This window comes from Pleurodeles waltl, chromosome 8 (genome assembly GCF_031143425.1).
Source record: "Pleurodeles waltl isolate 20211129_DDA chromosome 8, aPleWal1.hap1.20221129, whole genome shotgun sequence".
Taxonomy (NCBI): domain Eukaryota; kingdom Metazoa; phylum Chordata; class Amphibia; order Caudata; family Salamandridae; genus Pleurodeles; species Pleurodeles waltl.
Window position 1 is genome coordinate 130423934 of NC_090447.1, and position 27863 is coordinate 130451796.

Consider the following 27863-nt stretch of genomic DNA (forward strand, 5'->3'; position numbering starts at 1 on the left):
ATTTCTAGTATTTTATCTTATTACACTCACTTCAATCAATTCCTTTTGTCCTTGCATTATTCCTGAGGGGTATGGGGTGGATGTGTAATGTCTTTGCATCTGTTTGTGTGTATGGTGTTGGGGTGGGGGTGTTGCGTGTATGTGTCACTCTCTTTTACCTCCCTCCTCCCCAGGGTGCTAGGCAGCATTACTCAACGTGATCGTCTTCGCCAGCTTTGGTATTCCTGGTGTAGGAGGAGGTAGACCAGCATGGGTAACACCTGCAGTTCGGGCTCCAAGGCGGTGTGTTTCTTCCCTGAGGGTCCAGAGGTGAGTCCTTTGACTTCTGTGTTTGTTTCTGCCCTGCTTTTGATGTCGTTGGTACCACCACAGAAAAGGTGGCGGATAGGCCTGTTGTAATACTGTGGGCTGTACATTGTCTTCCGCCTGGCTGTTGGCGGTTACCGCCACAGTGCTTGTTGCTACCGCCGTGGCGGTCGGTGTGTTAAAGTGGATGTCTGTGTGGGTGGTTTCCGCCGTGGTCATAATTCCATTTTTTTTTACCGCCGGCATGTTGGCGGTATTACCGCCGCTTTATCACTGATCCCCATGGTTGTAATGAGGGCCTTTGTCCCCTGGTTTGTAAGTTTAGGTATTTTTCTTTTTTGGTCTGCTAATTTCTAAAATGTGAGCTTGGCTTAGGTCACATTGATGTGTAGCTGGAGTACACGTTTTGACATATCTTGCAACCTTGATGGCAGATTTGGTAGATGGTTATCGGTCTTTGGTGTTAGGATTGGTAAGAAGTGGTTATAAAAACCATTAGCAAAGATTGGTGACATGTTGGTTGAAGCAAGATTGAGGTTATTATATGCAAATTCGTCTTTCCACAAGAGTTTAGTTTATGGACTTATAAAGCGCATAGTTACCCAAAGGCATCCCAGTGCTAACATAACATGACTACTGCCAGAGACAAGGAAGATCCAGAAAATTAGCTACAAAAAAGGATAGTTTTGAGTTTCTTCCTAAAAATCTGTTCTGAGGGTTCATGACGGAGCTCAGAGGGAAGAGCATTCCAAAGGCGGGTGGCCTTGGTGGAGAAGGAATTGGCTCCCCAAGCTCTCTTGAACCGAAAGATATTAACATGTCGGAAGGAGGAAGATCTCAGACTTCGGGAGGGGGCATAGATAAGGATCCGTTTTCTAAAGAACATCGGACCCTTATTATGGAGGGCCCTGTGAACAATGCACAGGGCTTTAATGTGGGTGCGTTGCTTGATAGGGAGCCAGTGGAGTATTGAAAGAGCCTGCTTTGCAGACAGATGTCTGGGAAGATCAGTAAGAAGCCTGGCTGCTTACTGACTACGGGGAACTGAAAAACAAGGAGTTCCCGTAGTCAAAGCGTGAAAGAATCAGAGTTTGAACAAGGATTCTTCTAGCTGTGGAGGGTAGAAGGTTAAAAACCTTCCTAAGGACTCTTAAGATACCAAAACATGTAGAAGAGACTTTTTTAGCTTGAAAATCCATAGTCAAGTGAGAATCCAACCAAAAACCAAGGCTTTTTACCTGAGCCTTGGGGGGAGGAAGGTTGTTAAAAACCTCTGAGTACGATGAGAGGGGGGAGGCTGGGGAACCATTACCCAACACAATAACTTCTGATTTTCTATCATTAAATTTAAGCTTAGATTGAATCATCCAGTCTCCAATATCCTTCATACAGCAAGAAAGATTGGCCGCGGATGAATCCCCAGAACTAGATAGTGATACCACAAGCTGGGTATCATCGGCATAGGTGACCAAGGAAAAATTACAAGGAACAATCACTTTAGCCAGTGGGGATAGATAAACATTGAAAAGAGTCAGACTCAGGGAGGAGCCCTGAGGGACTCCACAAGTCAATGGAAAAATCTCAGAGAAAAAGGCTCGATCCAAAACTTGAAAGGATCTTCCTTTAAGGAAGGCAGAGAGCCAAGACAGGGCTAAACCTTCTATCCCTAATTCAGAGAGCCTGCAGCAGAGAAGATTATGGTCCACTGTATCAAAAGCTGCGCTAAGATCAAGTAGAATGACGGCAACGTAAGCCCCTTGATCCAAAAGTTGACGGGCTGACTCCGTCACTGTAAGGAGAGCTGACTCCGTGCTATGATGAGCTCTAAAGCCCATTTGAGTAGGGTGGAGGAGTTTGTGGCTCTCCAGGTAACTGGTTAATTGATAGTTGACATGTTTCTCCAGGATTTTTGCTGAGATGGGAAGAAGAGCAATAGGTCTATAATTCTCCAATAAAGAAGGATCCAGCTTAGGCTTTTTTAGAAGAGGCTTAATAATGGCGTGCTTGAAAGATGAAGGGAGAGAACCTGAAGATAAGGAGTGATTCAGTATTTTTGTGAGAGGAGGAACAACAATATCTGAAACTCGCGAGAGAATGGCTGGGGGAGCGGGATCAAGGGGAGAGCCCGATTTAATTTTGAGGAGGAGGTTGGCTGTTACGGCATCCGTAAGAGGTGCAAAAGCAGTTTGTGAAATTCCAGAAAAGGCGGAGTCCATAGCTTGATCTTCTGATGACTCGTGGGGAAGAGAGGAAGAGAACCCAGAATATATCTTGACATAGGGGTTATGGTGAGTTCTTTAAAGATCTGAAAAATTTCCTTCTGTGAGCAAGAAGAGTTTTCTATTTTAGTGCCATAGTAGGTGGACTGGGCGGCTTTGATATTTTGGTGATAGAGTCTGATGGATTGCCTATAAACTTCTCTGTCGGAGGGGCTGTAATTCTTTCTCCAGATTCTTTCAAATTTTTTACATTTCTTTCTCAATTCTAATAAGAAAGGAGAGAACCAGGGTTTAGCCTTATGGGATAGCTTATTGACTCTTGATTTAATAGGCAGAATACCATCCAAAGAGGAGGAAATCCACTCATCAAACAAATCTGCAGAGGCAGAGGCAGGAAAGCTATTGGACCTAAGGGAGGCTTGGAGAGCAGCGCACCACTCACTGGAAACCAGCTTTGACCAGATGCGCCCGGAGGTTAAAGAGCTAGATTGTAGATCTCGCATGACATTATAGGGGAAAGAAAAAGATAGAAGGGAGTGATCAGTCCAAGTTAGAGGCAAAGGAGGCAGGGCAGTAAGATCAGGGAAATTGCTGAATATAAGGTCCAAAGTATGGCCTTTGATGTGAGTGGATCCAATTACATGTTGAGTTAAGTCAAGCGCAGTGAGAGAAGCTAATAGTGATTTAGCTTGAGGACAGTCTTCATTATCAAGATGGATATTGAAATCCCCAAGGATCGTAAAATTAGGGGATTTACAAATGAGACTGGCTACAACCTCAGGTAAAGTGTCTAAAAAGCGAGTACCAGGTCCCGGAGGCCGATAGAGAAGCATTCCAGAGAAAGTAAAAGTGGGGGACAGATAAAGAGAGAAAATTAAACTTTCACAGTCTGGAATGTCAAAGGAGGTGTTTTTATAAATAATGGCTATACTGCCACCTCTTCCAAGGGGTCGATCCACTTGTGCCATAGAGTAAGTAGAGGGTAAAGAGTTGTAGATGTCCACTACAGAGTCATCACCCAACCAAGGTTCCAGTAAGAAACAGGGCATCAGGAGAAAGGTCTTCTACAAGAGTATAAATGTGTAAGGAGTGAGCTGGCAGAGAGTGACAGTTAAGCAACAGCATTTTGCTCATTTGGGGAGAAGGGGTGCCAGAGGGTAAGGAGACCATGTGAGGCCAAGAACAGCCAGAACAAAAAGGAAAGGCGTGGGGCCCAGAAGTACCTAAGAGGGATGGACAAAACCCTGTACTTCTCAGTGCCTGGAGCTGCGAGGAAGAATAAACTAACCTATTTATAGTAGAAAGAGCAGCATCTCTGGGCACTTCGGGGCGCGGAAGGGCGCAGACAGGCTTGCCTTTGGCGCGCCTTCGGCGCACCAGCGGCGCGTCCGCTGCGCGGCCGGCATCCGTTCGGCATTAAGTGAACTCAGAGGACAGAACAAATAGACCGCTAACCAAAATGGCGGTCTAGCAAGTCCCAATCAGGAAGTAAAAAGCTAAAAAGACAGAGCTACCGGTAGCCACTGAACACGGGCTCCGATGCTCCACTCAAGCAAAAACGATGCCCCCAACAACATGAATGTACCCCCAATAAAAAGTAATTCCAAGAAAAAATTGTCCTTTCTAAAAAAATTTGCCCCGGCAAAAGAAAGAAGGTAAAAACATATATCCTTCTAAAAAAGCCTTGCTTTTTAAAAGCAATATCAGTTAAAAACACACAATAGGGAAATTCAATAGGCAGCTAAAATAATGTATTATTAATAGAAAAGGATTAAAAGTGCTCACAGAGTCCTGTAAGAGGTTTCCTCAGGAGCTGTGCGCCTTAGATAGGTAACATGAGGTATTGGTTTAAGACCTGATTCACTCATTCGGTTGGACCATCGGTCTCGGGATGGAAACTATTAGACACATTACTTTTGTATATGGAGAGCTGAAAAACCAGCTTTTCAGAGTCTTGTTGTAAACTGTGAGCCTCTGTCTGAGGTGATTGTTCCGGGTAGTTCATGTAAACATACCACATTTTGAAACAGCAAGGTAACTAGATCAGAAGCTGTAGGCAGACCACAGCCAACTATGAAATGGGTCATTTTGGACAATCTGTCTACAACCAATAATAAGGTGTCTTTTCCTTGTCTTTTGGGAGGTCTGTGAGGAAGTCAATGGAGATATCTTTCCAGAGTTGGTTTGGAGCAGGCAGAGGCGGTAGATAGCCTTTTTTTTATCAAGTTTCGCTGTTATATATGGCACACAGTTTTGTACAAAGGTAATGACATATTTTTTCCACATAGGCAACCAAAAGTTTCAGTTCACTAATTCCAGAGGTTTTATTTGGCCAGGGTGACCTACTAGAGGCTGATCATGACATCACTTTAGAACCTGTCATCGTAATGTGTTAGTAGTCACATACAACTCTTTTCTCTAAAAGGGGAGCACTTCCTGAATGGTTTGTTCCTTTGTTTACATGTCACTGCTTTCTTCAGGGGCATGTGATGTTTAATATCATCCAGGAATTAGTTAGATGTCAGCGCTGCAGTGGTGTGCATTCTAGCGCCAGCACACCCTTTTCCAGTACACAGCATGCTACTGTCATGTTGGTGTTGCCCTCTGTGGTAAACGCCATGGCATATGCTGTGCGCATTGGTGGTTGCGCTGCCGCAGTCACAGGGAGTAAAACAAGCCAGGTGTGTTGTCAGTGGTGGGTCCCTCGTGCTTACAATGCCTTATTTTCTTTCTTTCCAGTGTTATTCTGGGGGGCATTACAAGCCCCAAATGCCTCGGAGGTGGCCATTTTGGGCACTGCAATGTTCCATAAAGAGCAACTCCACCCTATGAAAGCTGCTCATTATTCAGACTCTCTTGCCACTTCAGGAGCTCTGATCCTTTCTGAAGTGCCCAGGAGTCCTCTGGTGGCCTGGTGAGCTCTGAAGCATCATGCTGGAGCACGCATGTTGCCTGTCAGTTCCCGTTGTTCTGGCAGGATCCTGCAGTGTTTTTTCCCCAACAGGAGAGCTCAAGTAAACAGAGAGCGGCTGCGCTCTGAGTGATAAGCCGGTAAACAAAATCTTATGTTTCCTCATTTCTCTTAGTGATGCGGGTGCGTCTATCATGCACCCTAGCAGTATTAATTACTGAAAGGGTCACTCGTATGCTCTGAACCTTGCTTGATTTTCAGAGTTATTGGATTATGAATATACTTTGATCTTGAAGTACAGAGTGCATTTACAATATATCTGAGAGGAGTCTTGGGCTCGGGGCTCATTCCGGTATCTCACCAAGAAAGATCCTGGTGTGTTTATGAGGGTATGCACTTGTGTATGAGGTTCTAAGCATGTAATTATTGTCTGCATGAATAGCATGAATGCACACTTGATATGTCTGCAATAATTAGAGAAATTGTGTAAGACTGTAGCCTGAGTATGAGTCGTCATCATATTCTGGTATAACATCGTGTCACATAGACATTGCTCATTGCTATCAGACAGCAACAAGAAAACACAAGGCTTGCTTTTAGACAATTTATGTTTATTTTGCACACTAATAATTTTCTTTCAGATCTCCTTCCCCGCAGTTCCCATCCCACACCCTTCACCTCACCTGGCCACACTAATCCTCAGCGCTATTAAGGCACACTGAGTTGGAGCTGCCTGGAGGTGGGCCTTAGAAGAGCTTTGCACAAATCCTGAGGACACAGCCCCTGTGACAGAATAATGAACCCACAAACCTTTATCCTACTGGCCTGTACAAGAGTTTTAGGGACTGGTTTTGACACTGATAGTGACATCTTCACAGAGTGGCACTGATAACCTGAATCAAAACATTGCTTTCACTCTAAACCAGAGGTCTTCAAACTGGGGGGCGGGCCCCCCTTGGGGGGCCTCAAGTGATCCCAGAGGGGGCGCCAAACTCTGGCCAAAAGAAATATTATACAGATAACATGCCTTTGTTTTAAGCAGAAGCATGTTATTGCAATGTTAAAAAGGTAACAGAACTTAACTGCAATGTTTAAATAAGTTTAGACATATTTAAACATTGCCATCTTTCTAAAATAATTGTGAAAAAGTCTGGGGGGGGGTCCCAATTATTTGTATTTTTCAACTGGGGGGGCGCGGCATTAAAAAGTTTGAAGACCACTGCTCTAAACTGAGGCAGCCATTGTAAAAGAAATATTAAAATAAATAGGCTAAGACAGCATTCTAAGTAGGTTAAAAGTCACGGGGTGACGGGGGCACGGGCCTGCAAGCCAGAAGGCTAAGCTAAACTCCTGAGACTCATTAAAATGAAACAAGATCAACTACAAGCCAAATTGGCGAAATGAGAAAGTAAAGACCCAACATATATCCACTGACAATGCCACAGAACCCATGGAAATAGGTGAAATAAGTAAACTGTTGACGAAGGAAGAGAAAGAACTGCAACATAAAAATGGTCAATGTTCATACTGTGGTCGCAAAGAACACTTTGTAAAGGAATGCCCAGTAAAACCAAAGACCAAGTCTCCACCTACAAAGAAAGGCGTAACAAGTATGGATACTCAAGCAGAAAACTAGCCAGCTGAAGTAGTAAAGAAGAGCTACACTTGGGTATAGTAAAAATCCCTTCCCTAATGACGTTCCTTAGCACTCCACCTAGGACAGCGCATTTATGACTCATACAGTAAGTACTCTGATTGGCTCAGGAGGCACTGGAAATTGGATTGATGCTCAGACTGCACAACAGTTAACAATTCCTTGTATCAATAATGCAGTTCCAGAAGTGGTGCAGGCCATTGATGGGAAAATTTTGTCCGCTGGTCCCGTTATGTCACAAACCATACCCATACAATTGGAGTATGTAGACCAAAGAGCAACCAAGAGGCTTGCAGAAAATATCACACTAGGTGTAATAAAGGCACAGCAATATGGCATTATCCTAGGGATGCCATGGCTAGATCTTCACAATCCTAATTTAGACTGGAAATAACAAGCAATACATTTTAATTCATTGTTCTGTAAGACTCCCTGTTTCCATCACAAGGTAGCTGATCATGGCCTCTCTTCTGTGTTACAAATTGCCATAGCTGCAGAGAAGGACATTGACTTACGACATCAGTATAGACAATTTTTGGACGTATTTGATGAGAAAGAAGCTGAAGTGCTCCCACCCCATATGCCATAGAATTGCCAAATTGACTTGATATCAGGTGTTAAAGTTCCTTGATGTTGTATTTATGATTTCCTGATCAAGAAATTCAACACTTAAGGGAATACCTTTATCAGTATTTAGCCAATGGATTTATTCGCCCCTCTAAAACTCCAGCAGCATCACCACTTTTCTTTATTTCCAAGGCTAATGGAGACCTGAGACCATGCATGGACTATTGAGCATTAAACAAGATTACCATCAAAAACAAGTATCCATTACCTTTGATACCAGTGCTTCTGGATCAAGTGAAGATGGCGGTCATTTACAGCAAGTTGTACTTAAGAAGGGTGTACCAAGTGGTTCGAATGTGAGCTGACGATGAATGATGATTAGAAAACCGCATTCAAAACCCATTATGGCTTATATGAATATGAGAGAAAGGCAAGCGCAGTAGAGGAATGGCCCACACCCAAATCAGTATGAGATTTATAGTGTTTCCTTGGCTTTGCTAATTTTTATTGTTGCTTTATCAACTATTTTTCATGAACAGTGTCACCCATCACTAAACTGCTACACAAAAAGGAACAATTTGTGTGGTCCCCTGAAGCTGATGGAGCCTTTGAAACCATCAAAGAGGTCTTCACCATGGCACCAACCCTGGCACATCCTAATACAGAGCATCACTTTATAGTCGAAGCAGATGCATCAGATGTCACGATTAGAGAAGTACTTTCATAATTAAATCACGATACAGGGCACCTACATCGAGTCGTGTGTATGTCCCGCAAACTCAATGATGCTGAGCAAAATTATGTAATTGCTGAAAAAGAACTTTAGGCAATCAGAAATGCCTTCAAGGAATGGAGACACTGCTTGAAGGGAGTTAAGCACAAAAGTACAGTTTTAATGGACAATCGCAATCTCCAGTTCATGAGTGCAGTTTGGCTCCTAACACCACAGCAATTGCGGTGGATGCCGTTCTTTGCAGAATTCAATTTTGTAGTGACTTTCTGACCAGGCACAAACAATTGAAAATCAGATACACTATCCCAACAGGATTTGTCAACAGCTCATACAACAGGATCACCTCAGCTCATAATAGCTCCAGACAAAGTCATCTGTTTCACTGATACCAAAAGATTCTATGAAACACTTTGGATCAGTTCAAAATTGTAGACTGGCAAAATGGCTTTAAGAACATTCTAAAAGAACTGGATTACTTTTACATGACTCTCAGCATTTTGTTCCTAATACCAATCTATGACATCCAGAATTTCAGTGCTTACATACCAATCACATGGCCGGGCATCCAGGTAGTCCAAAGACCCTAGAACTTGTCAAAGATACTTTTGGTGGCCAACACTAAAACACAAAATCAAGGTCATGGTGACTGAATGTGATACATGTGCAAGAAACAAGGCTGATCACTCCAAACCTAGAGGCCTATTACATCCCCTCTCAACTCCGGAGAAGCCATGGGAGGACATATCTTTAGCCTTTATTACCATACTTCCAAAAGTACAATGGCGTTCTGTGATCCTCGCAATCATAGACAGTCTCACTAAATACACCCTCTTCATCACTTGTACAAGTTTACCAACATCTAGTCAGTTAGCAAGCTATCTCTTGCACCATATAGTTTGGCTCCATGGATTACCCAAAGTTATCCTCTCCAACCATGGATCCCAGTTTCTTCTCAATTCTGGCAAATATGTTGTCAATTCATGATGGAAAAGCATGTTTCCTCTACTTTATCTACCAGTTATCATCCACAAGTGAATAGTCAAACGGAACACTTAAGCAAGACTACAGATTTCTAGGTTTTGCTTCTCTGGCTCGCAGAGATAGCGTACAATAACTCTTATCATTCCTCCACCAGTGCAACTCTCTCTTATGGTCTATTTGGGCACCATCCTGATATCCTACTGATCATGGTACATAGATCAGCAGATCTCACACCCTCTGTCAAAGACACCCTACAACATATCCATCAGATACAAGAATGATTCCATGACCATCTGCACAAAGCCAAATCAGCATACAAATAGCACTATGACAAGAAACATTGTCCAGGCCCTGTTTATCGGCCAGGTGATTGTTGGGCCTGCGAACCTGGATGTGCTCCAGTAAAGAACTCTCAGGCCAATCATCTGTCTTTGCAGGCACCAATGTTTGTTGTCAACTCATAAGAATGATATACAGAGACTAATGCTTGTTTAAGACCAATGCTTGCTTACAACACATGTTACTCAATCCTCTCGCATCCATATGACTCAGAATGGGTGTGGCCAGATACAGCAGATACTTAAACCACACCCGGCATGAGTGAATTGCTTGCTGTAAAGGTCACTGGCTGAAGAGAAGGAGTCTCTGCTTCCACAGTTGATTTCCAAGTTCAGTCCTATATCTTGGATGCCGCTTCTATGGAGAGGAAGGGATTGATACAATTAACTACTAAAAAGGCAGTAACGTGCTGCGCTCACTCAAAAGGCATTTATTTGTGAAAATGTGACATTTGCTGACTTTATATTCGATAGTCAGATGTTTTGGAGTGTGGTGCGCCTAAGAAGGCACATCATTGATGTTTATGGTCACTGGGATGCTTGCCGTGTGCTGCGTTATAATGCTTTTCATTATTGCCTACTATATATTGCAGAAAGGTAATTCTTTCATGCAATTATTATAAAAACAATGTATTATGAATATGTTTGTTATCGCTAAGTTTAATGTGACATTTGTATAATTCTAAATTGATGCTGGTGATACAGACCTTCCCTTGTATTGCCTGAAAGTGTGTCACTGCTATGCGCAACTTACACTTTGATGTAAAGGTGATAAAACTGATTGCTTTTGTTTTTTATATTAACCCTATGTTCCCAGAGTGATGCAAACCTTGTACTGTGATCTTTGATACTAACCCCATGTTCCCTGAGTGATGCAAACATTGTTCTGTGATCTTTTGATATTAACCCTATGTTCCCAGGGTTGTGCAAACATTGCACTGTGATCTTTTGATATTAACCCTATGTTCCCCGAGTGATGCAAACTATTCGTGTGGATCCAGACCTGTGGCTCCAGTGTCTCTTTCTCTTTTCATCCATCCCCTTTCCCTCGGACATTCCAGTGCCTATCACATGCATTTAAGTGGGAGGCACGCAACATCTAGGATGAATTGAGAATAAGCAACTAGGTCAACATTGTGTCTCTGTGGGGCAGTGATAAAGTATGGCTCTCCACGCATCACACAAACACATGTTCCACCCCAAGTTTATAGGCCCATACCGAGTGATACTCCAAGTAAATCCTGTAATGTACAGATTGCAAATTACCACAGGCTTTGCATATTCATCCAGTGTTCCAAATCTGACTTTTTAAGTTAGCTCCACAACACTGTCATGCTCACCGTCCTCCAGTGTTAGTGCGAAGTGAGTGGGAAAATGAGGTTCGACTAATACTCGATTCCAAACTTCGTAGGAATGCATTATGTTACCTAGTAGCTTGGAAAGGTTATGAACCAGAGAATGATTCTTGGGTCCCTGCTCATCAAGTGCATGTGTCTCGTTTAGTTTGGTGCTTCCACCTCCTCCAGCCCCAAAAGCTTGGCCCTAGAACGAGCTTGGGAGGGGGGAGTACCCTCAGCGCGGCAGTGGTGTGCATTCTAGGGCCCACCACAACCAAGCGGTAGTGCCTGCGCACCACTTTCCAGTATACATCATTCTACCATCATGTTGGTGTTGTCGCCTGTGGTAACCGCCATGGCATACGCTTTGCGCATTGGTGGTTGCACTGCCCCAGTCATAGGCAGTAAAGCAAGTCAGGTGTATTGTCAGCAGGGGGTTCTTTGGGTTTACAATGTCTTATTTTCTTTCTATTTAGTTTTATCCTGGTGGGCACCATAAATCCCAGCTGCCCCGGAGGTGGCCATTTTGGGCGTGGCACTGTTCATAAAAGCGGCCCCACCCTGTGGAAGCCGCTCCCTATCCATATACCCTTGCTGGTGCAGGAGCTCTGATCATTTCCGAAGCACCCTGCAGTCCTCTGGTGGCCTGGTGATCTCTGAAGCATTGCGCTGGAGCGTCCATGTTGCTTGTCAGCTCCTGTTGTCCTGGCTGGCTCCTGCAGCAGTTTTCTCCCTGAAAGGAATGTTCAAGTAAGCACAGAGTGGCTGTGCTCTGAGTGGTAAGCTGGCAAACAAGCTCTTATGTTTCTCTTAGTGATGCGGGCACAGCTATCATGTACCATACCAGTTATAATTACTGAAATACTGGGTCACTCATATGCTCTGAACCTTGCTTGATTTTCTGAGATATTTACTTATGAGGATGCTTTGTTCTTGAAGTATGGAGTGTGTTTACAATATATCTAAGAGGAGTCTTGGACTTGGGGCTCATTCCATTATCTTACCAAGAAAGATCCTGGTGTGTTTATGAGTGAGTGTGTTCACTTGTGCATGAGGTTCTAAGCACATAGTTTTTGGCTGCACGAACAGCATAGATGCACAGTTAATACATCTGCAATAATTAGAGAGATTGTTTGAGACTTTAGCCTGATTATGAGTCATCATCATATTCTAGTTTCATAATGTGCATCACAGACATTGGTCAAAGTTATCAGACAGCAACAAGAGCCAAAGAAAATGCAAGGCTTGTTTTTTGACAATTTATGTTTATTTTTGCACACTAACCATTTTCTTTCAGATCTTCTTCCCCGCAGTTCCCTTCCCACACCCTTCCCCTCACCTAGCCACTCTAATACTCAGTGCTATTAAGGCATACTAAGTTGGAGCTGCCTGAAGGTGGGCTTAGAAGAGCTTTGTGCTGATCTTGAGAACATGGCTACGGTGACAAAGATGCAACAGCCCCTACTATTTGGTTATGTGAAATTATAGGCAGTGGTGTTGTTTCTGCTGTTGTTTCGTAGTCTCTTCATAACGAGAGAGGGTGTCAGCCTTGCTATTAGCTGTACCAGGTCAGAAGGTTATTATGAAGTTTAATCCGTCAAAGAACAGAGTCCAGTTCAGTTGGCAAGGAGTTAGCAACCAAGCACACCGTAGGAATTGTAGGTTATGATGGTCTATGCAGACAGTTATGGGTAAGTTAGCACCTAGGAGGTAGGAGCGCCATTCCTTGAATGCCAATATAATGGTAAGAAACTCTTTTTGGTTACTGTGTAATTGCATTCTGCGGGTAGGAATTTTCTTGATAAAGAGGCTACCGGATGTAGCTGATTGGAGATGGAATCCTTTTTGGAGAGAATGGCTCTGATCGCTGTTTTGGAAGCATCAGCTATCACAATGAATGGCTGGTCAGTAACAGGATGCTCAGTACTGGAGCAATTGTGAAGACTTGTTTGAAATCTGGGCATCTGGTGTCCATTGAAAGCACACTCCCTTTTGTAATAACCTTGTCAGTGAAGTGGCTTTGGCAGAGAAGTGGCTGATGAATCATCTGTAAGAATTTGTGAATCCTAAGAACCTCTGGATGTCTTTTATCGAAGTTGGCGTGGGCCAATTCAGGATGGCTTGTATTTAGCATTCGCCATTGTTATACCTTGGGGTGTTAAGATGAAGCCTAAAACTCGACCTTGGTGGTATGGTACTCACAGTTTGATAACTTACAGTATAAATCACATTCTCGTACAGTTTGTAGGATAATCCTTCATGTTCCGCTACAAGGAATTTTTGCCCCAGATACAAAGTATAGTTCTAAGTCATGAGTCTGATGGGTTGCAGGGTTTTGGCACTACTTTCAATGTACACATCACAATAGGCTTCATACTCTTTCGGCAATTATGTGTCTTGTTCTAATGCTGTAGCAATGACTTGAGTCAGCGGGTCTATGTTTAGTTCTGATGCTTTGGCGATAAAATGAGATTGTGCTACTTGATGTGAAAGGTTGTTGGTGAAACATTCCTCTTGACACCATGCTGAAAGAAATGTGATGCTTCTCTTGGCCCAATCTATGCTGAGTTTGTGTTCTGTTGACCAGGGCATTCCAAGGACGACCCCAAACTGGGGTGCAGCAATCAAGTGCAGACAGTATGTTTCGTCGCTTGTGGTTGACAAGCCATAGTGACAGCTATTGTGGTGTGAGTAATGGCTCCAGAGGATAGGAGAGTCCCATCGACTGGCTGGACAGTTTTGGGCCATTTTTTAAGCATCGTGGGAATCTGCAGCTTGTGGCAGAAGATGGAATCAATGAAATGCCCTGAATCAATCATCACAACAACGTTTTCTCTTATGGTACCCACCTCAAACTGCACATGAGAGGATAGTTGAGCAGAGCTCTAAAGAGTGTTGGCTGTGGATTCCTAGAAAGACCTACTACGTTCTTGCACTCAACTCTCTGGTGAGTTGGCTGCTTTGGAAGCAGCAGAGATAGCCTTCAGCTTGCGGCCATAGAAGCTTCAATAACCCGTGGTCAATGGATGGGTGTGACCATATTTAAAGGGCCAGCAAGCCAACTTGCACTCTCTCTTGGGAATCCAAATGCTGGAAACTAAAAAAGGACTCCTTTAACAACATGGAACACGAAAGTAAAGAACATGGTTTACAGTGCTGGGAACACAAGACTATTCAGTTTGTAAACATCTTTTGCTAGTGTGCTATCAGGCAATGTGCTGTTGCTACTATATATTTTGCATACTTGTCAATACAAATCATTCATTATGTCTTGTAATGGCACACATACATGCCAATACACACCGTGCCCTATATCTGTTATAATTGAAAGTCTTTACACATCAGTAATGCACTTGTAACAGCATACTTGCCTCAGTATGTCTGTAATACATGTGAAATGCCAAGAAGTCTCTTCACATCAGTAAGGTATGAACAATGTCTATGGAAGCACCAAAGGGTTTAAGTTTAGTGTTAGAGTCTGGGGGGGGTCAGTGCCATAAATAGTCCACCAGCTCTTGTGTAACACATAATATGGAAGATCATGACATATTAACAGAAGACTTGGAGAACAGCAAAGAGATTTTACAGGTATGTGAATTAGGGTGTACTATAAAAAACTATATGTAAAAAATATAACTGTATAGAAGCTGAAAGAAAATGTGTAGCTTCTAGACAGAACTGTAAATGACAAAATAGAAGGAAGGTTAGATGAGGACATTAAATAAAAACATAATGACCAACAAAAGAAAGATTATGAATTGGTAATGCAGAGTGAATGAATGTGTTTGAAATTAGATGTGGGTGCTTGCTTATAGAATGTAAGTTAAAGGTATATTAATTATACCCACTCACACAGTCAGACATTCACTTACATACCTAGTTAAAGTCCCACAAAAGCACTTATTTGACCACCACTGATACATCCAGAGATTGACTGGTATGCTCAGAGACATACCAATAAAAGCATTCACACATCCATTTACTCACATATGCATCCACTTACATAGTCATTCATAAACCTATGGAGGCAGTGTCACACCCACAGACACATATATACAGTTATTTATATATGCAGCACTCAGATAGTTAGGTAAATATGCACTTGCACACACCTACACCCAGTTATACACCTAGTCACTTACACATATAACCAGTCATATACCTATTTATAAAAGGAGCCACTTACACACCCAGTCAGACACCGACAGAGGCAATATCACATCCACTCACACACCCTCACAGCAGTTATCTATGCACCACTAAAAAAGACAGTTATACACACAGTTAGACACCCAATCACTGACACGGGCAGTTAGCAATCCATAGAGCCAATTAGATACCCATTTAGCCACCAATAAACTCACTTATACAGACACTCAGATACCCACACTGCTACTTATATATCCAGTCACATACCCACAAAGGCAGTAATGTGCTCACTGACATATGCGCTCTATCACTTACCCACTTACACAGGCACTGATACACGCATTTGTATATTCATAATGACACACTTATACGGCATGTGACACTGACACAACCACTTATGTAGGTACTTAGGGCCAGATGTAGCAAGCAGTTTTGCCCATTCTGTGTCTATGGGAAAATGTGTTTGTACATATGGCCCTTATTTGTTTATGGTATATAATTTAGTAGTATATAATGAAAAGTTAAATGTATTCAGTATTTTTCTTTCAGATATCTACTTGGCATGAATGAGGAGGATTTAAAATGCCAAGAAAGGAAGAGAGCAGAAAAAAACAGAAGAAACACTACTATCCACATAAAAGTGAGATTAAAAAGAGGACATGATGGAGAGAAGGTACTGGAAAAAGAGCCACTATTAAGGAAACCAAGAAGTTTCTTAAAACAGTATGTGGAAAAATGCAAAGTGGGGAAAAAATGCAAGTAAAAAGCAAGTTTTAAAATCAATTTACAAAGGAGAAGAGGCAAGTCACACTGAAATCGGGAAATCACCTAGTTTGACAAAGAGAAGGAAACAATTTAAAGAAATATGAATGTAAATATTTAGAAGTAGGGTAATACAGAATTTGGTATGAAACTCACATACATCCCTCATGCACCCCACATTACACACGCCACCACATTACGTAACACATTCTCACCAACACACACCACATAACACCCATGGCACCACAAAGGCAGCCCCGTTTCACAGAGGAGGAGTTAAGGGTCATGGTCGAGGAAATTGTCAGGGTAGAGCCACAGCTGTTTGGAGCACAGGTACAGCAGATATCCATTGCAAGGAAGATGGAGCAATGAACCGTGGACCGGGTGAACGCCGTGGGACAGCACCCAAGAACGAGGGACGGCATCAGGAAGAGGTGGAACGACTTACGGGGGAAGGTACGTTCCATTGCAGCAATGCACAAGCTCACCATACAGAGGACTGACGGTGGACCCCCACCTCATCCCCCACAGCTCACTATATGGGAGGAGCAAGTACTAGCAGTACTGCATCCTGAGGGAATCGCTGGAGTAGCCGGAGGACTGGATCCTGGTAAGTCAATATTTACTACTTATCACCCCCCATACCTGCATGTCTTCTCACACCCTCACTCCCATCACTTCACTCCATCCCACACACTGCACCTACACATATGACTAACCACAATGCCAATCCCTGCATGCTATACCAATGCATGGACACCCCTCCCAGCCCTGCATGGACACACATCGTTAAAGCATGCACAGCATAGGGAAACTAACATACCGACAATACATCACCATACACAAGCAAAAGGTGACAGGGCAACACCAACGACAGACGGGAAGCCAGAGATGGAAGCATAATACATCACTTACATCCCCACAGGTACCCCAGCCAATGTCATTGAAGAGGAGGTGCCATGACTATTCAGTTCCCCAACAGAAGATGCCCCCAGTAATGACAGTAACTCTGGACTTCTGGATCTGGATGACCTACCTGGCCCATCAGGGACCACTGGACAGCCGGTCACCCAAGCCCACTCACAGTCCACCACAGAACCTCCCCCATCAGGATCCAATACCACAGCATCCAACCAGCATACCCACACCTCTGTCCCCAGGACACATCAATCAGCAGTGTGCCCACCTGTACAGGGACCCCAGACCACACCTCACCCCCAAGACAATCAGGTGCCTGGGGTCGGTGGCAATGGGCACACCATTCATCGGACAGAGGCAGAGGCCAACAGGGACACTGGGAGGACATCTGTGCTCCAGGGGGAGGACAGAACCAGGGAACCAACCCTCCAGGAGGCACTCTACGAGATCCTGGGAGCCTACCAACATTACCATTACATTACACAATGGGCCAGATCCTTGACAACATGCAGGAGAACAGGTGGCTGCAGGAGGGACAGTATCAGGGGATCAGGGAGGACTTGCAGGCCATTAACACCAACCTGATCTCCATAGCAGGGGTGCTGGCAGACATGGCCAACATCATGAGGGAGGCAACAGCACACCAGTGGGCCCCTACCACTTACCAGTCCATTGATCAGACCTCCACTAGTGGGCAGGAGGCCCACCACAGGACCCACAGGCCACCAGCATCCCTCACCCTGCAGAAGGTAAACCACCCCACAAACGTTCACTGTGACCCAGACAGAAGCCAGAGACACTTGCCAAGACCACCACCAGGAAATGAGACTCTCCTGATTGTCCCCTTTGTGTCCCACTCAGTCCTCTTGTCCACCTTGAACTGCCATTGCTCCCCTTCCTATGGCCACTTGGACACTGCACCTCTGCTACAAACAGACTGGAACAGTACTCTGGACTTTCCTCCATCATCAACCCATTCCATTGCACTTTCCCCTCAGCTCCTCAGCACTAAAATAAACACCTTTGAACACAACTCGAATACTTGTATCACATGTGTTGAAAAAGTGTATTTATGGAACAGATACACCCATTGCAAATGAACTGGACATTGTGAGAGCATATAAATAATGACCTGTAGCTGGCTGTAGTCAGCACATCAGTACACAGTTGTCATAGCACCAACATCTGTAAAATGGTAAACCATAGGTGACAGTAAGTAGAGGTAAAAGGTAGCTAATGCCATCATGCCACACAGAATACACCAATAGTAATAAAAATGTGAAGTTGCACTGTCTCACCTGTGTGTCATTGGAAGTACTGACAGATAACTGATGTTCTGCTGTCCTCATCCTCATCTTCAGCCTCTTCATCCTCACTGTCATCAGGGTCTACTGCAGCCATAGGGGCATCTCCTGTCTCCTCCTCCTGCAGAAAAGGTACCTGGCGCCTGAAGGCCAGGTTGTGCAACATGTAGCATGCCACGACTATCTGGCAGAACTTCTTGGGTGAGTAGCACAGGGATCCACCTGTCAGATGGAGGCACCTGAACCTGGCCTTCAGAAGGCCGAAGGTTCTTTCGATGATCCGTCTGGTTCGCCCATGTGCCTCATTATGACATTCTTCAGCCCTTGTCCTGGCATTCCTCACAGGGATCAGCAACCATGATAGGTTTGGGTAGCCAGAGTCACCTGCAGTTATTGAGGGACAACATTTAACCACACACAATCGTCTGAGGTTAACACCAGAGGCATACACTAACATACACTGGGTGGGGACCAAGGCTCACCTATTAGCCACACCCTGTGCCTCTGTAGTTGGGCCTGGTGAGAGATCCACGCACCATGTACTGGAGGAGATAAAGCCCTCTACTCCAGCAGAGGCTGTTAGGGTGACACCTCCACCACCACCAGCTGTCATGGGGTCCCCACCGCCAGCTGATGAATTGCAGCCATCAGAAAGTGCAGAGGCTGCCTAGGAGATTTCTCTATTCCCCACCATACTGCAGCCATCAGAAGGTACAGAGGTTGCCCAGGAGGCTCCTCCGTCCACTACCACACTGCAGCCATCAGAAGGTGCAGAGGCTGCCCAGGCGGCTCCTCCATCCACCACCACACTGCAGCTGTCAGAAGGTGCAGAGGTGGTCCAGGAGGCTCCTCCATCCACCACCACACTGCAGCCATCACCGCCAGCAGCCTTCATGTGGGCTACACTGCGGGGGCTACTGTGCGGATTTCCCCCTCCAGGTCTAGTGGGGTGGTCACCCCCTCCAGAGACTGTGGCCTTGCGCTCTCCAGCTGAGAGAAATTGGCGTGGAGCCCCCTCCAGAACCAGTGGGAAAGTCACCCACTCCAGAGACTATGGCCTTGCACTCCCCAGGACAGAGCAATGGGCATGGAGCCCCATCCAGAAACAGTGGGCTTGTTCCCGCATCCAGCTGAGGTGCCACCCGCTCCCCGAGGTGCCTGCCTATTTGCAAACTGATGCCCCTGCAGTATACTATCCGGATGTAGTCAGGATTCGAGTTGGGACTTAGACTGTGGTGTGTGGCCATGTGGGCCCTTTGAATATTGGACTGAGCAGTGTCCCTTTGTGTACAAGTGTACATATCTGTTTCATTGAAAAATCGAATTAGTAATTTTGATTTTGATCTGATTACAATCACTTTCAACCATTCCTGTTGTCCTTGCATTATTCTGCCATTTTTCGGGGACAAATTGTTTTTTGTGCATAGCTGGATGTGTGTGTGGTGTGTGTGTGTCTGGTGTGTGTCATGCGTGTGTGTGTGTGTGTCACTCTCTTTTTCCTCCCACCCTCCCTTGTCTGCTAGGCAGCTGTACTCATCGCTGTTGGTGTTCCAGGTGGAGCATAACATAGAAGATCATCGGGAAAACTTGCAGTTCGGGTTCCATGGCGGTGTTGGTCTTCCCAGTGTCTCCGATGGTGAGTCCTTTCTCTTCAGTGATGCGTTTCCGCCAGGCTTTTGATGGCATTGGTACTGCCCCAGAAAAGGTGGTGGAGTTCTGTGTCTTAATATGGTGGGCGGTACTTTGTCTTCTGCCTGGCTGTTGTTGGCTACTGTCGTGGTGAGTGTTGTTTCCGCCCTGGCGTTTGGTCTGGTACATTGGCTGTCTATGGGAGTTATCACCTCCATAGTCATAATTTGGCGTTACTTACCGCCAGCCTGTTGGCGGTATTACTGTCACTTCATCACTCACCGCCAGGGCCATAATGAGGGCCACAGTCTCTCAAATGGACCTGCAGGTAAGTCTCACCTGAACTATAATCTTTTGCAATCCTGACACTGTGATAGACCTCTTACTAACTTCTACTCTTCCCTTCATGCTTGCCTAATCTTTCAAAACACTTCTCACAAACCCCCCTACAATTTATCTCACACCCCCAGAAGCATTACCACAAAATCCTATGTCTGACATCTTGCCTGCAATTGTCACTAGTGATAATCGTTTTTCCACCAGTCCCTTCCTCTTCTTTTGCTCCACTTCAAATACATTCAATTCATGTCTGTCTAGAAGTCTTTCTTGTTGATTTAACCACAAGGTTTTTGGCATAATGCGGTGCCCTCTTTTCACTAGCTCCCACGTAATGTTATGTTATGTTATAATGATTTGATTAGTACACTTATCACCTGAAAGGGTATCCAGGTGCTTGGGCAGGTATGTAGTTCCTAAGGTGCTTATTCGAAGAGCCAGGGCTTCAGCTTCTTGTGGAACTCAAGAAGTGAGGAGGAGGTTCTGATGTGTTGAGGGAGGTCATTCCATGTCTTGGGTGTGATGAAGGAGAATGAGCAACATCCATTTTTGCTTTTGTGGATGAGGGGAATATTGCGAGGGAGAGTGAGGCAGAGCATATGTGTCTGGTGGGTTATTGACAGAGTATGCAGCTGTTCAGGTGTTCTGTCCAAGTGTTGTGTAGGGCTTTGAATGTGTGCATGAGAAGTTTGAATTGGCTGCACTTGTGATTGGGGAGCCAGTGGAGCTTCCTGAAGTGCGGTGTGTTGTGGGTGCAGCATTGGAGGTTGAGTATAAGTCTTGCAGCGGTGTTCTGGATGGTCTGGAGTCTGCGTAGGAGTTGTTTGGAGATTTCAGCATAGAGAGTGTTGCATAGTCTAGCCTGCTGATGATGAGTGCTTGCATGATGGTCCATCCAGTGTTCAGAGGCAACCATTTGAAGATCATCTACATCATTGACTTGAGCCATCAGGTTACGCTACCACATTGAGGGCACCACAGTTTCAATGGTACCCTTGCTCTGTTCTTCTCTGTCCCAGATGCCAGTTCACAGAATCATGCTCACTGAAAATCAGATAAGGTGCCTGTCAGCTCATTGTCAATGCCCCGTATGTGTTGCTTCTTTGAAAACAACATTAAATGCAAACATTTCAGCACCAGCTCCCTCAATAATAACAAGATCCAAATATCACATGCCAATAGTTTATCACTATTATGACTGCCTCATTGTCAATTGAATACCTCACCTTTTTATTGATCATGTCTCTGTCTCATAGTCCCAATGGTAAAATCACTGGAAAAAAAATCCAGGAACCCCCTTCCAGTCCTCAAGAAACCTTTCAGGACACAATTGCGCCCTTCCAAGAAAAGCTATAGTATTTAACTCTCAACATATCAGAAACGTTTTCAGCAGCCCATGTGTTTGGGTCTGTGTCCATCAACATTATCACACTGTTGTATTTATCCAGTAAGCTAAACCACTTATGTCCTGTCTCATGTTCTCATTGATCCTAATCCTGTGACGTGGCCTGGCCACCCATCTCATGGGAATTGCATGTGTCTGTAGAAGGTTTTTCCCATTGAGACTATGTTACACACAAACTTCAAGTGCCATATTATATGCTGTAATTTCCTTAGTTCACATTTCTGTCTGCTGACTGCCTTGTGCAGCAGTGTTTTTAGTATCACTAGCTTGCCTACCGGAAATCGTAAGGCCATTCCTATAGAATTTATTGATCATGAGCATGGATTTTTCTACTACAGAGTACCTAGTAAGGGACCATCCACTGGATGTACCAGCAGCAGTCACAAGGATGATTATAATTCACATTTCTGCCCTACTCTGCAACTTCTCATCAAGGCTAAATCCTAGTCTATGCCCATGTAGTACAATGAGAAGACCTTAGATGGTATGCAGTTGTTATGAGTGCTGCCCTTGGGCCAAGACAGGTGATGTATTAATCTGTATTCACCCTTTGGCATCTTGGGCAAAATTCCCAAAGGGGAAATCGTCAAATTTTGAGTGAATAGATCCTGAAGTCGGTCTGTCAATCTACCTACTTGCACATCTTTATCCAATTTGTCACACAAAATTCCCTTCGGTCCGTTTTATAGACTTCAAGTTGTTAGCCCAGCATGTTACACACAAGCTTTTGTATGGTATTTAAAACTGTTCTGTAAGACTCTACTCTGCGACTAGCTTTTCTGGGTACTTGCACAGCCATGGCTTCAAGGCCTCCATCTTAAATGGTATAGTGACCTTTTCCCATGTTTCTCTCTCAATCCTCTGATGTCCCTGTCACTGACATTCCCTGCCTGCCCAATGAAGAATTGAACAAACGGATGTAGGCATCCACACTTGGCGCACTAATGCCTGAACCTACAGGCTCACCAAAAACGGTTTCTCTTAATGAAATTCCAGCACGAACATCCCTGTCTGTTCCTATAATGCAGCCCTACCCCTCTTGGGGATATGTATCCTAGAAAGGGCGCATGCAGCAATGGTAATCCATATGCTGTATAGATAGCTGTTGTTGACCTACTCATCATCATATACTATAAATCCGCAATTTTTGGTTGACCTCACCCCAAGAATTCAAAGAATCTAAGCATGTCCTTGCCCTGAACTCCTCATCATATCCCACCCATGCTACTCTGCTGAAACATACTTATGCCGTCCTTATATGTAAATTCCCTTTTACCCACTTTGAATCCTTCCTTGCATCACATCACTCTATATGACAGCTTAACGATGTCCAGATACTCACTATTCTAAATCTAGACCCCACAAAGGGGCTGATAATCTCACATAGGGTAGACACACATACCTGCTGTTGGAAATGGCCTTTCTGCAGAGTCACCCCCAAACTTTTTGCCTTCCTCCTTCTCTTTTTCTGACCTCATTTTTGCTGGCTTTAGGACTCTGCGCACTTTACCACTACTAATCAGTGCTAAATTACATATGCTCTCTCCTTAAAACATGGTGACATCGGCTTATACCCAATTGGCTTATTTAATTTACTTGTAAGTCCCTAGTCAAGTGCACTACATGTGCCCAGGGCCTACAAATTAAATGCTACTAGCGGGCTGCAGCACTGGTTGTGCCACACACATAAGAAGCCCTCTAACCATGTCTCAGGTCTGACATTGCAGGGCCTGTGTGTGCAATTTCATGGTCACTTTGACTTGGCATTTAAAAGTAAGGTAGCCCATAGGGCAGGGTGCTATGTAGATAAACGCAGGACATGAACATGTGTGTTCTATATGTCCTGGTAGTGTAAAACTCCTAAATTCGTTTGACACTGCTGTGAGGCCTGCTCCCTCAAAGGATAGCATTAGAGCCACCCTCATACACTGTGTGAGTGGTAGATACTGATCTGAAAGGAGTAGATAGGTCATATTTAGTATGGCCAGAATGGTAATAGAAAATCCTGCTTATTGGTGAAGTTGGATTTAATATTGCTATTCTAAAAATGCCACTTTTAGAAAGTGATCATTTCTCTACACTTAAATCCTCCTGTGCCTTACAATCCATGCCTGGCTAGGTTTAGTTGACAGCTCCCTTGTGCATTCACTCAAACAACCCCAAACACAGGATTCTCAGTCACACTTGGACACCTCTGCATATTGAATGGGTCTTCCTGGGCTGGGAAGGTGGAGGGCCTGACACTTGCATGTCAAAGGACAGTAGCCTGCCCTCACACAAAAGACTGCCACCCCCCCCCCCCCCACCTTTACTGGGACCCTGGCAAACAGGATGGAAGTGAAAGGGGACCTTGTGCACTTCTAAGCCACTCTTTGAAGTCTCCCCCACTTCAAAGGCACATTTGGTTATTTGAACAGGGTCTCTGACCCTACCAACTCAGACACTTCTGGACAAGATACCACTGGAGAAGAAATCCTGAACCAGAACATGCAACCTGCCAAGAGGAACTGCCTGGCTGCACAAAGGACTCATCTGACTGCTTTTCTGCAAAGGACTGCTGCCCTGCTGTTGCCCTGCTTCCTTGCTGTTCTCTGGCTCTGCTGAAGAGTGCTCTCCAAGGGCTTGGATAGAGCTTGACTCCTGTTCCCTGAAGTCTCAGTACCAAAAAGACTTCATTTTTGCAAAAGAATTCCTTGTGCGGTGAAAATCGACACACAGTCTGCAAGAAACGATGCACCGCCTGCATCGCAGTGAGAAAATCACCACAAGCCAAACCGGATCGACGCAGCCTGACTTCCCATTGAGGAGAATGATGCAGCGCCAGCGGTGAGACCGGAAATTCGACGCACGGCCCACTGGATCGACGAAAAGCCGAGCCAGAATGTGACTTCATCCTGCACACCCAGGATTTCAACGCATCATCCCCGGGGCGGCCGAAAACCCACAACCTGAAGAGGATCCCAGTCTATGCACCGGAAATCGACGCAAAGCCTGCCTTGCGTGAAAACTCAACAACGCATCATCTGTGTGTGCCGGAAAAATTGACGATCACCTCCCCGTTCTCCACGCAACACCTCCTCTGTGGTCCTTTGCAGAGAGTTTGAATGCAAACCAGGAAGAGACATTTGTTGCTTACTAAAGACACTTTATATCATTTTTTCAGTGATATTTCAATGTATACTTATTGAATCTTAATCGTTTTGACCTGCATCTTACCAGATAAATATTATATATTTTTCTAAACACTGTGTGGTGTATTTTTGTGGTGTTTTATTGTGTTAATGTATGATTTATTGCACAAATACTTTACACATTGCCTTCTAAGTTAAGGCTGACTGCTCAGTGCCACGCTACCAGAGGGTGGGCACAGGATAATTTGGATTGTGTGTCACTTACCCTGACTAGCGTGAGGGACCTTGCTTGGATAGGGGCTAACCTGACTGCCAACCAAAGACCTAATTTCTAACACCTTCTTTTCCTTGTTTTGCCTTCTCAACTAACTCCACCTACATCCCCCCATTGACTCTTTGTTCTTCACTCTTGCCTATTACACCAACTCCAGTTTCCAGTGGCGTTTCATCACTAGCTCCTGAAATATCTGCCACCCCCCTTCACACTGTGATGTCTGTCTCCCTAATTTGCGTCATAACTTCCTGTTTACCTCCACTCCCACTCCATACCTCCAAGATCCCTATAATGTCCTTTGGAACTTGTAGAACTCACTCTCATTGCATGCCCTGTTCTGGAGTTCTTCACCATACTGTCCATGTCCCTGCACTTCATTCTGTGTCACACCTTCACTAACCCTTGCATCCCATCTGCATACTCCCAGTCGTTGTTCCCAAAATACGCACATGGTGATTCCACAACCTTGGCTTTTTCTCATCTGTGTACCATCTCTCAGAACCCTTGCCTAGTCAACAACTGTCTCTTCTCTCTTCCATACCTGTTTTCTGTTTGGCGCAGGCTGTGGCTTATTGCCGTTCCTCCTCTTATTTCTCCCATTTTCACCTCTGTTAATCTTGCCTCATAATCTTTTGGCATCACAGGACTGATGCCATTGTTATTTTTGCCTTACCTGTCACTCCTGGAGCCGGACACTCTCTCTCTCTCCCTCTTCCATTCCTTGAGCACTCTGGCAATCTCTGTGCTCCTCAACTCACAACTCTAATGGCGCTACCTCTCCCTACAAGCCCTTTGACCCATTTTACAGGTCATAACTCCAGCCTATGAACCATCCTGTGGGCATCAGTATGATACTCTTCATCCTCACTTATTACACCTCCCTTTCTACTCTTGAGAAAGAGGGTGCCTTTCCTACTCTTTCCTTTCTTGGCCTACCAGAACAACACCCACCATCCCTCTTCACTCCTTGTTGCTTTGGTGGGCACCTGTACTTCTGACCATCCAGACTGGTATTCAGGAGGTTCGTCAGATACACTCTTCATCTAAGGTGTTGGCTCAGCCTTCCCTCCCCTGCTGACCTCCTCTCTATCATACGGTTACCATTCCACCTGGATCATCTGCACTGCTATCCCCTTTTGACCTCAGCATTTTATCCCCAGTCTTGCTTGTGGCTGGCCACGGGGGTTGCAGCTCTGACCCTCAGTCTTCTTCTTGGGGGCTTGCCCTCCCTGACCTCTTCAGCTGTCTCACATTGTTGCCATTTTGCCCTTCTCATGGACAGCCTATTTGCCATCCTTGATTGCAATGAGACAGCCATCTTAGGGTCTTGTCCTTTTCATCCCCTCTGAAAACTGTAAAACTTAAATTGTAAACTTTGCACTTGTATAGCGCACTATTCACCCGTTAGGGTCCCAAGGCGCTGTACCCATACTGCTATGGAACCCCTCCTGGCTTGAAGCCAAGCATCCAAGCGCTGTTGGGGCCGTTGTGGAGATTAAGCAAGCTATTGCCCAGAGTTGCACCCATTAATTAGATTAGGCACTGAGGCGAGAATTATCTGGTCCAAGGGAATTGAGCCCAAGATCTGCCGAAGCAGGACTTGAACCCTGGTCTTGAGCCAGATCTCTGCTTCAGGGTCTGCCGCTCTAACCATTGTGCCACACTTCTCCACAGAAGCTATACCCATCTCTGTTGGACATTGGCCTTCTTTCTCCACACTTGTGTCTCCACCACAGTGGCCCCTCACTGGCTCTGACCTCGTCAATGCACCATTTCAAATGACGACATGGCAGCCTCACAGTCACCAACATCAATGTGTCTTCCTGTGTGTCCAAATGACTCCATGCAGATAGATGGCTGTCTCTCCACCGTGAGGGGCCTGCTTAACAGCTGACCACATGAAAGTCTTGTTAGTAAACTGAAACAGTGCAATGAAATAGAGCAATGATCAAACCAGGAAAAATGTCCAGAAACACATTAGAGAATACGAAATCCAATGTGTGGTCAGCAGGGTATGGAGGAACAAAAAAGCACATGGTTTGAGCCTAGTATATGGCAAGAATCTATGAGAACTTGAACCTTCAGGTTGGTCAATGCAGTTTCTCCATAAATAAGGTACAAAAGAAATTACTTTTTTCGCATGGGGTTCACGTCTCCTCCTTTTCTATTTTATTTCAGCCTTTTATATGGTCCATTTTGATAATGAGTACCTTTCTATATATGATTTTCGTACATTACACAGCATTTCTTGTTTCCTTACTATCTCTTTCTTTTCTTTATTTCAGCATGGTTCTCAGGCTCGATTATATCTACAGTCGTGATGATGATGCCAGTATCTCCATAAGGATCAAAACGCCAACTACAATTGTGGACCCCTACCTACATAGTTGATCAGCCAAGAATGGGCCATTCTATTCTAGTTTTTGAATGCGCACTTTTGATCACTATTGTCAAGGGTGTGTATCACCGATGAGAGATCACTGAGCATGTTTTTCACTCACACCCACTGCGCTGTTATACAATGCTTTTATAAAGAAACAAACATTTTCTATATTATTGTTTGGAATAAATAACAATTTGGTTGTTAGCAATGTCGCATTCTTATGTCTAGGGGCCATTGTTTTTATTACACTGTTTACCCAAGGTCCCTGACAACTCTCCGCCCTCCATGTTATGTAGAAACTAGCAAAAGCCACCATGCATGCAGAATTTCTAAACTCTTTGGATGCTGACCAGGAGCCATTCAGTTAGTGGGCACAGTGAATATTTTCAGCGGCCCAGTGACTGAATGCACTTGCCAAAGAAACTCAGGGTCATTGTCTACCGGAAACCATTAGTGTAATTACCCTCTTGGGTCCTAAGCAACTTAGTTTTTTTTTTTTTTTTTCTAAAAGTGGCTCAATGTGTGT